Source organism: Gallinula chloropus, assembly GCF_964237585.1.
Source record: "Gallinula chloropus genome assembly, chromosome: 1".
Lineage (NCBI taxonomy): Eukaryota > Metazoa > Chordata > Aves > Gruiformes > Rallidae > Gallinula > Gallinula chloropus.
In genome coordinates, this window is record NC_140085.1 from 148,628,409 (window position 1) to 148,641,929 (window position 13,521).

A 13,521-nucleotide genomic window follows, 5' to 3' on the forward strand; every position below is an offset into this window, starting at 1 on the left:
CCTACTGGAGAGTGGATTGAGACCATCTTGCTTATTTTGCACAATTTACTCAATTCAACTATGGAAAAACTTCTCATTTATTTCTGACTGGCTTTGAACCACCAGTTTCATTTACACATGAAAGGCTTCACAGCCAGACACAAACCAGTCATTTGTAAGTCTTATAGAAGAAAAAAAAGACAAACTTAAAACTTAGCACAGATTTGTCAAGTAGATTGACTTATTTATTCCAATAAATTATTTGTAGGTAGAGGAGGTGCAATATCTCTTCAATTTGGCAAGGTCTTGCAACCAGCTCACATGGTATCCTATGCACATTACATACACACATTCTATCAAGAGAAATAAAATGTGGTTGAAAAACTGTATTCTGAGAGTTTTAATCAGTGATCTGTGAGCAGAATAGAGGGATGTGTGATGTGGATGTTTACAAGGGCGTAAGTCTTTTGTAATTCAATCTTTCAATGAATAACTTCATTAAGGCATTAAAGCCTATGTTTAGTACTTCTCATTTTGTAGGCCACCATATTGGGAAGGGCAGCAAGCACTTCAGTGAACAGGTTTGGAATTCTTAATAAACGAGCATCCTAGTTGGAAATCAACAATTCAGTACAAGGAATATGAAGTTTCAGAGTCAGGTTTGCAACCTTCAGTGATTTCTAAGATGCAATGAATCAACACTCTCAAGCTGTTATGAAAAATATAAAGAGTATACTGGGCTGCATGTGTCTCTTCTGTACAACAGATGACAGACTCCTTTTCTCCTGAGTCACCAGAGACCTGCTGTAAGAGAAGAGAAAGTAAAACAGAGGCAGCAGGGGAAAGGAAAGTGCTTTTTGCAGATTGCAGATGGGGAAGGCGAAGGGGGAATAGAACACAGTAAAACAAGTTTCAAGAGACAATTAAGCAAGGATAAAAACATCATTCTTGGTAAAAATGACAGAAGCAGAAAGCTTTGTGGTAATGTATGGCTTTTCAACAAAGGGTAGAAAAGTGTTTTAGTTTTAGATCTTCACTTATATTGTGGAGATAAAGAAGTCTCCATTAGTGTGCTCTGAGCCAGATTATTTCTGCGAGGTTGGTGAAATAACAGTGGAAAGGCTGTCAAGAGAGAGGAAACCCCAACATGAAGAAGTTATGTCAGTTTTGCTGATGTCACTAATTAACATAGATTATGTAGAAACATGCTCATCTGTAAGATGTTTGTAATTATGAGAAAACACGATTTTATAATGGGAGTAGTAAATGTTTCTGTCACACAGGTTTTTTTGGAAAATAAATCAACTTTAAAACGAGAAGGATAAAAAAATAAGAAGAAACCCAACTGTTCCAAATGAAGAGGTAGATATAAACTTTGTGACTACTCTAAGATGTGCCAAATACCCCTGATCTCTGCCACAGAGGGAAGAGGAGAGGGAGACTTGCGATAGCCTGTCTGAAAAACAGAGTACCCTCAAAACCTTGCCACATGACCATTGCCCTGACATGCGACTTCCATACCAAAGTAAAGCCTCCTGCTGAAGGTCCATGTGGTTGTGATGGAAGGAGAAGCTGGGAGATCAGTTACTCCTGCATATGAGTCTCCAGGACATTCTGAAGACACAAGCACCTCTTAGCAATGCACCAAACTTTGCTGTTTCCCCCACTGTATAAAAGCAGATATAAGTTTATTGTTCTTATTTTGTAGGAAATAAAATGCTTGGAGTAATCCTAGACAGACACCATTGTCTCCTCTGGATACAGTTGACCTTTCAGGTTTGCTGGGTTTTTTTTTCCAAATCCACTGCAGTCACAGAGACATAACACAAAGGACCCACAAAAACAAAACCACAAATTTCTAACCTGACAAGAATGTGTAAATATAAACAGGGCTGCAGAAAAGTTTAGTCAGTCTTATTGCGGGGAGCCATAAAATCCTTTGAGTTGAGATAGGCTGCGTGAAGTCTGAAGCCCACACATAAAAGTAACCCTAAGCACGCTACTACTGCTGGTTGTAAGATCTTCATTTGGTGCTGGAACCTCGTTCAGCACCTATCTTTGCATGTATGTGTCCTAAGGAACCTGCTTTGGCAGGGGGGTTGGACTCAGTGATCTCTGGAGGTCCTTTTCAAAATCTCAGACTGCAACAAGATGAATGACTTGTTTGGTTTCTTTCTAAAATTAAGTTTTGGGGATTATCCAGAGGAACATATCCAGGACTTGACTGAGAGGTTTAATTTCACAAAGGCATTGACATTCTCAATCCTTTCTTAGGATCTGGATCCTCCTCATGAATCTAGCTGTACAGCTCTGCACCACAAAAGCAACTAAGTAGCCCCGATCAAACCACAGATGCACAAAGGACTTTTTGTATGACTAAATTAGCACAAGTGAGAGCTTTCCTAGCCTGGGCCTAGTTCAGAGAGCCTGAAAAGATGTAACTCAATGCCACTGTGTGACAATGCAATGAAATGCCCAGCACCAGCTCTGGACATAGACTCTGATTATTGATCTTGTACTGAGTCAAGGCCTCTTGACTCTCAGCAAAAACTGACAACTGGAAAACATATTAATGCTTAAATAAATATCTTCTTCATAGTGTTCCTTTGGACTTTTATGTAGGCTACCAAGATACTGTTTTCTGTATGTTACTTTTTCTACCTCTGCATACGTAGATGTTTACACACGCTTCACTCACTAATTCTCAGTTCCAACTGAACTCAACTCAAGAAGCCACAGGTAATTTTGGATGGCTTTGAATGATTGCTGGCAGGGAATGAGAGAGCTCTGCAGCACTCTGTTCAGCCTTGAGGTTCCTTGCGACCTTCTGCAGAACAACGTTTTGCCATCAGCACCTGTTTTATGTGCATAAGGATTAGCAAATACGTTTTTTGGCTACTGTGAACGTCCTAGCTTAACCATCACCACATGCTATCTCACCCTGCCCAATTTAATGGAGAAGGTATAGGCAGGAGCTGGAACTTTGTGTATTAAAGTACATTTTTATGCAAACAATGCCCATTGGCATAGGGATTATCAGTGAGGAAATGAGGTCCCAGGTCATGGTTCACTCTCTAGGCAATAGGACGGGTGGCAGGGTGCTGACACAGCCTTACCTGAGCCAGTCCTAAAGGTCAGCTCAAGCTGTCATTGCTCCACCACACAGGTTTTACAGCCCAATACTGTCCAGTTCTGGGCTCCTCACTGTAAGAAGGACATTGAGGTCCTCAAGCGAGTCCTTGGGCTGAGGGATGTTTAGCCTGGAGAAGAGGAGGCTGAGGGGAGACCTTATCACCGCCTACAACAACCTGAAAGATGGTTGTAGAGAGGTGGGCAATGGTCTCTTCAGCCAGGTGACAGGTGACAGGACAAGGGGAAATGGCACAAAGCTGTGCCAGGGCAGGGTCAAATTAGATGTCAGGAAAAAGTTCTTCACTGAAAGAGTTGTCAGGGCCTGGAACAGGCTGCCCAGGGAGGGGGTTGAGTCACCATCCCTGTGTGTGTTTTAAAAAAGAGTAGGTCAGGTACTTAGGGATATGGTTTAGCAAAGGACAGGAATGGTTGGACCTTACAGGTCTTTTCCAACCTTGTGATTCTGTGATTCTGTAAAATCTTGTTCTGGACATTCAAACAGAGCTGTCCTTCCATAACCCCACATAATTCACCATGAACACATCACACTAAATCATAATTAACCAAGAAGAGGTTCAAGCAATCATAAATCAAATGATACTGACTGTGGCCTCACACTCTGCCCCCCCCTTTCATTGCAGTGCTCATCACTTCCCAGTGTCCTCACATGTTAAAGACACTTGGATCTGTTTCTCTTCTTCCAGCCACAGAGATAATGGGGTGCTACAGCACAAGAAACCTGTCTCAGTCACACAGACCTATTTCAGCCCTTCACCCTGGGAAATCCATTTGGCTCTTTGTGTATTATCTTGCTTCTAATGAACAGCTCTGCAGCAAAACTTGTGCTAAAGAGCAGTGTACAGTGGGAATTAGTAACACTTACTTTACCATATACCTCCTTTTCTAAATACTTCTGCAGGTAGGTGCTGTTCTGCTCAGAGGTTCCTGGCCTGGGAAGCACTGGAATTTTCTAAATATTTCAATTGTAGGATTCAAGGATGAAGGGATAAATGTGAAACTGCATTATCTAGGGAGACAATCCTTGCCACTCTTCCTTGTCACAGTGCAGCTTTACACACGTGCTTTGGGGGGTCAGGAGCTGACTTGGACAAAGGAAGGTTTCTGGTTTCCCACTCCTCCCTTTGCCACTCAGGTGGACAACACCATACAATTCCCAGGGCCAAGAGACGATGGCTGATGGCAATCACCACAAGAAAGTCCTTTGTGCTGACTTATGGGGTCTTCTCATAAAATAGCAATGTTTATAACACAGGCATCCAGTATGGAGTAATCTCTTTTTAACCAATGAGTATGTATGCAAGGTGTGCATCATTTAACCCCACAGCAGACATCTAAATAGTTCAAACGAACCCTGCCCCTAACTGTGTCTACATCCTTCTGCTTGCCATGAGGAAAGCTCACAGCGAGTGGATCAGACACAAACATCTGCTCCAGACATGGCTAAAGGCAGAGGGGATGTTTGCTTCCTCCTGTGCACCTCCCACACCAGAAGATCTGAGATCACAGAATCACAGAATTGTAGAGGTTGGAAAGGACCTCCAGAGATTGAGCCCAATCCTCAAAGCAAAGATGTGTCTCCCCAAGTGACCCACCCCAAACCCATGCAGAGCCTCCATCTTTTGCAACAGATTGGGGTTCTGAGAAAGCTTTTGGCTACAGTACAGCCACTCTCTCTGTGCTCCAGGCTGTCTTTTCTGACTGAGACAATTCTAACACAGAAACAGTAGCTGGGCTATTTGAAGAATGCTTAATTTTATCTTCCTCCCCCCCAACTTCCCACCATGGTAAGCTAAAACAGTTAAATGTTTGGGGTTGGGTTGCATGCATTGTTTATTCATACTTGCTCTTGCTTCTATGTTTAACGGAGGAAATAACTCGCTACTATAAAGTATCACTACATGCTGGTAACATCAGATAAACTAAGCTGGACAAAAATGTTTTCTTTGGCAGTTCTCCACTTTCTTTAAATTTGGCCAGAGGACCTGCTTTACTTCTGGAAATGTGAAAACCTCAGTTACGCTTGTCTGCAACACAAATTGTTTCACAGTTTCTCTTGTTAAATTCCCTGTAGGGTGACGAGAACAATCCTGCCATTTCTTTCCCTGGTATACAACCAGGGTGATAAGCATCAGACTGCACATATATAACACCACAGTGGACGTTATTTGTATTAGTTTTCTGCCTTTTTCCAGAAAAAAAAAATATATATATAAAAATGAGCCTTTGTAATCTGCTTATCAGAACCTATGGGAAGCTGCACAATGCTATAGCAATATGTATTTAAAGTTGAGCACAGAGGAGGAAAAGGGAGTGCACCTGGAGAGAGCCCTTTTGGGGTGGAGGCAGCCTTCCCACAAGCAACAAGAGGAGCTGAGCATCCCCTTTGAAGTTGGCTGGTCTCAAGGGAGCCTCCCATGCCCCCCAAGGGAGCAGAATGAAAGCAATGGTGCCCTGGCACAGTGAGGGGTGGGGAGAGAGGACTGGGGTGCAGCGATCATCCCATGGTAACAGCTTGTGCTGCAGCTTCTCTGTGGGTCCCTTCTCTGTGGTTATCAGGGCTGGGGGGGTCACTCAGAAGATACCCAGGCATGTGGGGGAAGGAGGGGAGGAAGGGGGAAGGAAAGGGGGAAGGAAAGGGGGAAGGAAAGGGCTGCTGGACGATGGCTGCCTCTGTCCACTCAGGTAAGCAGGTGCTGATGCTTGGGGAGGTTCTGGGGTCAGGTTTTATCACTCCCTGCAGCTGAGCACCTTGAGTTGAGCAGCCTTGAAGCACCACCATGTGCAGAGAACACGTACAGTGTGCAGGATGCCTGCGCGTGGGACCACACATGAAGTCATGTGTGTTACAGGTAACTGGCGTGCAGGAACCTCACCAGTGACATTGCCCCAGCCTCTCAACTTCATGTTTAGCACCTAACACAAAGCTTTGAGCTCACGAACCCTTTTCTGCTTGAAGGCTACAGCATGGCACTACCTGTGGGAGAGACAGGGCAACAGAAGTGCTGCTGGCACTGCATCTTTCCCCTTTATCTCCCACCAAATGCCTTGAAAATGCCAGGTTCAGATTAGATGTTGGGAAAAATTTTTTTATGCAAAGAGTTGTCAGGGCCTGGAACAGGCTGCCCAGGGAGGGGGTTGAGTCACCATCCCTGGGTGTGTTTAAAAAAGGGGTAGATGGTTTAGCATAGGACGGGAACTGTTGGACTCTATGATCTTAAAAGTCTTTTCCAACCTTGTGATTCTGTGAAAAGCTCTGGTTGGACTTACTACAAGCTGGCCAGGTTACATGGCATGGGCTCTGATGAAGATGTGTACTTTGTACAGCCCACATACAGCGAGTGCCCTGTTTTTGGGACACTGTGCAGTGGGTTTAGCGGGCTTCATCCCCAAAATGTGCATCAGTTGTGCATTTACTGCACCCACCCTCAGAGCTGGCATCTGCACAAGCGAGTGGCATATCAAAGAGTCCTGACAGAGCTGCTGGCAGTTTGGAGAGCTGAGCTGCATTTCCAGGCAGCAAATGCACCTGGCAGCTTGCGAGCCATGCCATGAGGCTCTTCCTTGTGGCACTCGTACACACCGAAAGCCTTCTGTGGGCTGGATTCATTTGTTGGCTTTTTCCCACCCTTTCCTCCCTCCCTCAATACAAACATTTATGCAATAAAATATTTCTAGAGTGCAGTGTATAAACAATGCACACTTGATAAAAATAAGAACTGGAAAACTTCAGTAAGAAAACAACTGCACTTAATTTTCTAGCCAGATAATGACTTAAAGTGGGATTTTTTCAGACATTAAGGTGTTTTCTTGCGATACATTTGTCTTACTCTTGAGTATTCTGCTTAACACTGGCTCCTTAAAGGGATACATGATTTTTTTTTCTTAGCTATAACCAATGTGTAATTTTTGGGACTTAAAATTTGGATTTCTGGTTAAATAACTTAGAAGCAAACTGTAATTATGTACCTTTTCCTCGTGTAGCTGGTGTCAAACCACAGATGAATGCAAAGTGATTATAGACAAAGGGCAACCACTGAGTAATTAGGTTTCCTTTGGACAGAGTCAATACAAGTCATTTATGGGTAAATCTAGCAAAGAATCTGCTGTAGAGCCCAGCGCCAAATATTAAGCTGGGACCTACTTACAATATACAGTCACAGCATGAATACTGAAAGCAGCTGAGGTAGGAGATAGATACCCTGTTCCCTGCTGAGTGTCCTCTCCATATGCCACAGCATCACAGTTCCCTTCTCCATCGTCTTGCCTGCTTCATAGCTTTGCTTATAGGAAGGGAGGGCACATTCCTCAGAGACAAGGGGTTGGCACCACAGGCTAAGGAATGCCCCAAACCACGTCCCGTGGTGGGGATGGGTTAATCTGTCTCTTGCACCAGTCTGTAAAAGGAGTTGCTGCCCGTCCAGACCTTCTTTGTCCTGTTTGTTCCTTTTAATGGGGCCTTGCTGCTGTGTTTTCTGTGGCACAGTGCTCTGCCCACATCAAAAAGCCATAGTGCTGAACTGGGTCTTTCGGAGCACTGTTTTTCTGGTTACGGTACTTAAGATCCAAGAAGGGCTTTCATTATCATGGTCTGAGTGTAATTCATTCAGAGGTTTTCTCACCATCTTGTTCCCCTCACTGGTGGCACAGCTTGCACATACAGCTGGCATCAATGACAGCAAAACTACATTGCTTGCTGAAGACTCAGACCTTCATTTTTAAATTACTGTTCTGAAATGGAATAATATGGGGGAAAAAATCTCTCTCAGTTTTAAAGGAAATAACAATTCTCTCCTTTTACTTGTACAGTATTCCATCCCATGATTTTTCTCTCTTTACCACAGAAACTTTGAAAAAAAAGTCAAACATTGGAAGGAAAAGATGGTATTGTAAACTTTGTGCATAAACCCCCAGCAACTTAGACTTAAAAAATAAAACCAATTCCAGCTCTTCCTGGGTTTTACATTTGAACTTTCTCACCTTGAAGCTTCAGCTTTCTAGTCTGTAAACAGGAATAATACCTTCCAGTCTCAGAGATGTGGTACAAGAAGCTTAATTGATCCATGTGTAGAGGGTGCTGGGACATGGCAATAAGGGTGTGGATATGGAGATACACATATGTGTGCTTATTTGTATGTATCTACAGATGGAGGTACAAACCATTTATGTCTTTCTGTGTGCATCCTAGTTTTCCTCCTCACAATAGGACAATCTTCCTAAAACACTTACAGATGCATCAAGACATTTACCTGAAGACCAACTTGCCCATGGACATATACTTCTTGCCCACTTTAAGTGCCAGTGTTGGGAAGATTTGCTATCTGATAGATGTGGCAGAACACAGGCTCAAAACCAGCTCTTGCTGGCAGTGTATTGTCACACATCTTTCAGAGCAGTCCATAATTGAAAAGGGAAGTAATACTTCACCTAGACATGCCTCTCCCTCCATAATTTAATGAACAAGTTGATGAGCTATGATTTTTATTTGTTTATTTAAACCAAAACAGATCTCTCTTTTTTTCTGTTGCAGGGCTGCCTCCCACACCCAAGCCCACCTCAATGCCACCTTTTGCACTCAGGACTTATGATCTGTCCTCCGTACCCCACACCACCTTTTGGTTTGCTGTTTTGAGGGTTTGCAAGCATTCTCATTTCCTCTGGGAGATGGAAATTTCATGGCAGTCAATCACAGGCTACGCAGAAACACGACATCTGGGAACTCCTTCCCTCAATGGCAGGCTTACAGCGGGATAACCATCTGCTCCGACCTGACCACCACTTCCATTTTTCTTTGTCTCCCACAAAGACATTAAAAGGTCTGATTCGCTTCTCATTCCTTCCCAAACTGGGCTGATAGAATTTCCCTTCCAGAAAAAACCCCACAGACCTAATACAGAATGCATTCAGGTTTAGGATTAAACTCAGAACCTTTACTTTGCTTAGCTTGTACAAATCTTCTACTGTTGTTGTTGCTGTTATTATATTATTATCATTATCATTATCATCATCACCAAAATATAAATACACACATTTCCATTCGGATGCAGAAACCAACACATCAGACGCTCTATATTCCGTTCAGTAAGTAAATCTAAATTTTGATATTTTTAATGCACTTATTTGCACGTACCTTCCCCAAATGACTTTCAGTGTCTGTTATATTTATTTCTAGTCCTGCTCTGGTACAATCCTATTACCTTTTCCCTATCCTTCATGCATGCCAGAGGTTACAGCATCCCTCTGACAAATCTTGTTGGAACAAGGAGCTAATCAATGAGAGATTACATTCACTTTGAAACACAGACTGGCTGGAACTTCGCTGCAATGACTCGTCTCCTTTGAATACAAAACAAATACAGATGTAGCCCAGAGGGCAAAAATGTCATCTTCACCGCATTTAGTAACCATATTTTCAGCCACTGAATGTGTATGTCCATACCCACACACAAACAGGAGGCTGGGGAGGGGCGTGTGTGTCCGTGTGTGTAACACGGAAAATAGCGATTGGCTTCTGTTTAGGGCTCTTCACATTTGTGGAATTTTTACTTATGTCACCCCCTTTGTTTGCTTTTTAATTAGGGACAAAAAAAAAAAAAAAGAATAGATGCTCTTGGCTTTGGCAGGGAGGTCAGTGTTTCCTGCTGCTAATAGGGAAAGGGTGAGGGACAAAACCGAGCACAAGCGCTTACTGATGGCTTGCCAGATTTTCTACCTGCTTTAAGACAAAATGCATCTGCAGGAGAAAGGGGCCTTGTGGCAAAAGGCTGAAACCCCGTTTTGCTTGCTTTGCCTGTAAGGGACTACATTATCCTGGTAAACAACTTAGAGATGCCATTAAATGGCCCCCATTCTGTTATACTAAACCTGGCAGACGATAAGCTGGGTTTCTATTCTGGTTTCATTCACCTCTGTTCAATGCGGTTTCAACAGCTAGAAATGAGAAGGCGGCAGCTCTGTGTTACCAAGCAACTCTCCCCAACCACCCACAGCTGCCCCAGGGACCAGGGCTTGGGAGCGACTGCACAGTGACAGCTCTTCCCCCATCTTCCAAACCCAGATCGGTCTGTGGAGGCTGCTTCCACGTGGAGTACCCTCTCAGAGCTCAGAGCATTTGCACAGGCTGCATCTCATGGAAATTAGGGCTTTGTCTCTCATCATCCCATCGTATAGCCAGGAGCTTAGCCACTGACTTGCAATAAGACAACATTTTTCTGTACTCAAGCAATTTTTATGTTACATGTCTATTGCATCCACAAGCACGAGGAAGGACACATTGTGCTCTTCCAATAAGAAGCCCCATTTCAAAGGCAGTAATGGGTATCTGTACACATCCTCCCGCCTCCGAGAGACAGCTCATACTCATATAATCTCTCAGCAAGTCCACTTGTCAACTCAGCCTTTATGCCGAGTTTTGTAGATGCAGTTTGGAATTCATTTATATTTATTTTAGGCTTTATTGAAGCAACCAAAAATCCCCCAGAAAACAATCACATGTGGTATCATAGGAATAGAAACCACGACGACCTCATACACCCTATATTAATATACAGCTGGCCTAGTAAACACGAATCACATCCACTAGGAATATTTATGGAATAATTCACATTGCTCAAAAATCCATTCATATTCAGCAAGTCTGGTTTGGGATTCAAGCTTGTTGAACTCCTGTCCTTGATAAAGTCAGAAATGAGCTCCATATGCTGACATCGCCCTTTCTCTTGACTCTTTCCCAGCAATTGGACAAGTCACTTCAACATCAGAATGTTTAATTCAGCCTGCTTCCAATGCGATGAGGGTGACAGGGAAGAGGCAAGAGGAAACAGCTCCTTCCATGCTGGTGCCCTGATGATGAACTGGTCCCATGCAAAGGTTGCTCCTCTGGTCAGTCAGTCCAACATATGGATGTGGGTGTGATCAGTTCCTGCAGGAAAGGAAGATTTTCTCTTCTTCTCCCTCCAGCATCACCATCAGAAAATGGGGTTTGGGTTCCTTATTGAGAAGAGATACTAATTAGGGAGTCTTTTATTGAATATCTTTCAGACTAACCTTTGGAATAACCATTCTTCTACATCTCTCTCTGTGTATCCAGTTCCATTTCTTTATGTAAGTCTGGTTTTTTTCTGTCTCTAATCTACATTTGCTTATTCTTCTCATCCATCCACTAAAATTAAGTGTATTTTGAAAGTTAATCTTTTTCTTCTTGAGCCAATATATGCTAATTGCTCAAAAGAGTTAAGCAGTAAAATGGAACCTTTTCTATTGTTCCATTAGAAAATGTTTAGTTCAAACATAATGGATAAGAGGCATTTTACAACATTACATTATTGGAGACCTCCGGATGAAATTTCACATCTTCCCACAAAAACAATGGCTTGATCTAAACAAAGATACATGTTTATGTGGCTTCAGGAAGGATTTATATTTTTGGAAGAGGGGAGAGTCATTTTTCTTATTTATCCAGGGACCTGAAAATAGCCTGAATAAAAGCGTGGCTTCTTATTGGTTTTAGTTGCAGTTCCTCATCTTTTTGACAGATCCTTTTTCATCACCAGTCTCACTCTGCATCAATCTCTATCTCTCAATAAGATTTCACACACAAATTAGTAAGACCTTCCAAGGGAGCTGCATGCCTATCTATTGTTATGCTGAGTGCCTTGTCTTGAAACCTTCTTAAGAGGGCTCCATCCTATTTTTGTTCATCCTTCCAAGCCTTCTCATTAATACGAACACTTTACAACTTTGATTTCTTTCGTTTCATTTTGCAGCCAGACAACAGGTGAAACTGATCTGTGTGGAACTCTTGTTTCTTACAAAAGAAAGTTCTGCCTCTGCAAAAAGACCCAGCTCAGCTGCATCAGCCACGCTTTAGGAGATGCTCCAGCCTGATTCACCACATGGGTTTCCCAAGCAGTTGGGGTTGCATTGGTACCACGAAAGGTTCCTGTTTTGCACTCTGGGTTCAATTCCTGATGAGGATGAGAAGAAATCTTAAATTTTTAGCCTGTGAACCCATACTTTTTCTCATTAACTCAGGAAGCTTGACATACTGCTCTTCCATCTTTGGGTGAAGCAGAAATGCAAATCCTCAGATCTTCCTCAAAAAGACACCATTTCAGTAAGGGTTTTGTGTGCAATTTTCCATACAATCAAAATCACATGTATGTGTGTGAAGGATATTTTGGATGCTGCTTTTTTGATGTAAATCACCTGCCAGGGATGTCCTAGAGTTATTTATAGTCTATCAGTGGCTCCCTTCTCTGCCTGCTCACACATGAGTGAAAATCCAGATGTTTTCAACCTCTACAGAATTTTCATGCCAAATAACAATGTATGGAGATAGGAGAGAAGCTTTTGGTGGTGGTATGATGGACAGGCTATCCTCAAGCAAGAAATTTGTTATACCTGAACTTAATACCCTTAACTGGACAACAAATATGCAAAGGCAGGAGCATGGTAAAGGAACTGGGCTTCATCAACAAAGCATCTAACTTCCCAGGGGTCCCTTCCAGGGATACAGAAGTCTTTGACCAAACAGGGGAAAGCAAAACTGTTCTTTTCAAAGGGAACAAGAAATAAAAAAGCAGAGTCAGTTATGTAAGGACCTCTTGGTGATGATCCTCCCCCTCTACTCTGCGTTGGTCAGGCCCCACCTGGAGTACTGTGTCCAGTTCTGGGCTCCATGGTATAAAAAAGACAGGGATCTCCTGGAGAGAGTCCAGAGAAGGGCCACGAAGATGATTAGGGGCCTGGAACATCTCCCTTATGAGGAAAGGCTGAGTAAGCTGGGTCTGTTCAGCCTGGAGAAAAGAAGGCTTAGGGGAGACCTAATTAGTGTTTATAAATATCTTAGACTTGGGACGCAGGGGGATTTGGCCAGCCCCTTTTCAGTGGTCTGTGGGGACAGGACTAGGGGCAATGGCTGTAAGCTGGAGCATAGGAAGTTCCGCACCAACATGCGGAAGAACTTTTTCACAGTGAGGGTGACGGAGCAGTGGAATAGGCTGCCCAGGGAGGTGGTTGAGTCTCCTTCTCTGGAGATATTCAAGTCTCGTCTGGATGCCTATCTGTGTAATATGAGATAGCGAGCCTGCTTTGGCAGGGGGGTTGGACCCGATGATCTCTTGAGGTCCCTTCCAACCCCTAAGATTCTGTGATTCTGTGATTCTTCCAGTTTCTGCTTCTTGTCTGCAACCTCTGCTTGCCATGACAATCACAACAGGTTGGGCTTCCTGCCTCCCTCTCGGTGCTAACTCCATCATGGTGGCTCAGATTGCACAGAAAACAGAGCCCCCCCACCCCCCATCCCCATCCCCACCTCATCCCTACTATGACCCACAGTGGTATCTAAAGAACAGCGAGTCACTATGTACTGTAGGCTGGGGTAGGAGATCC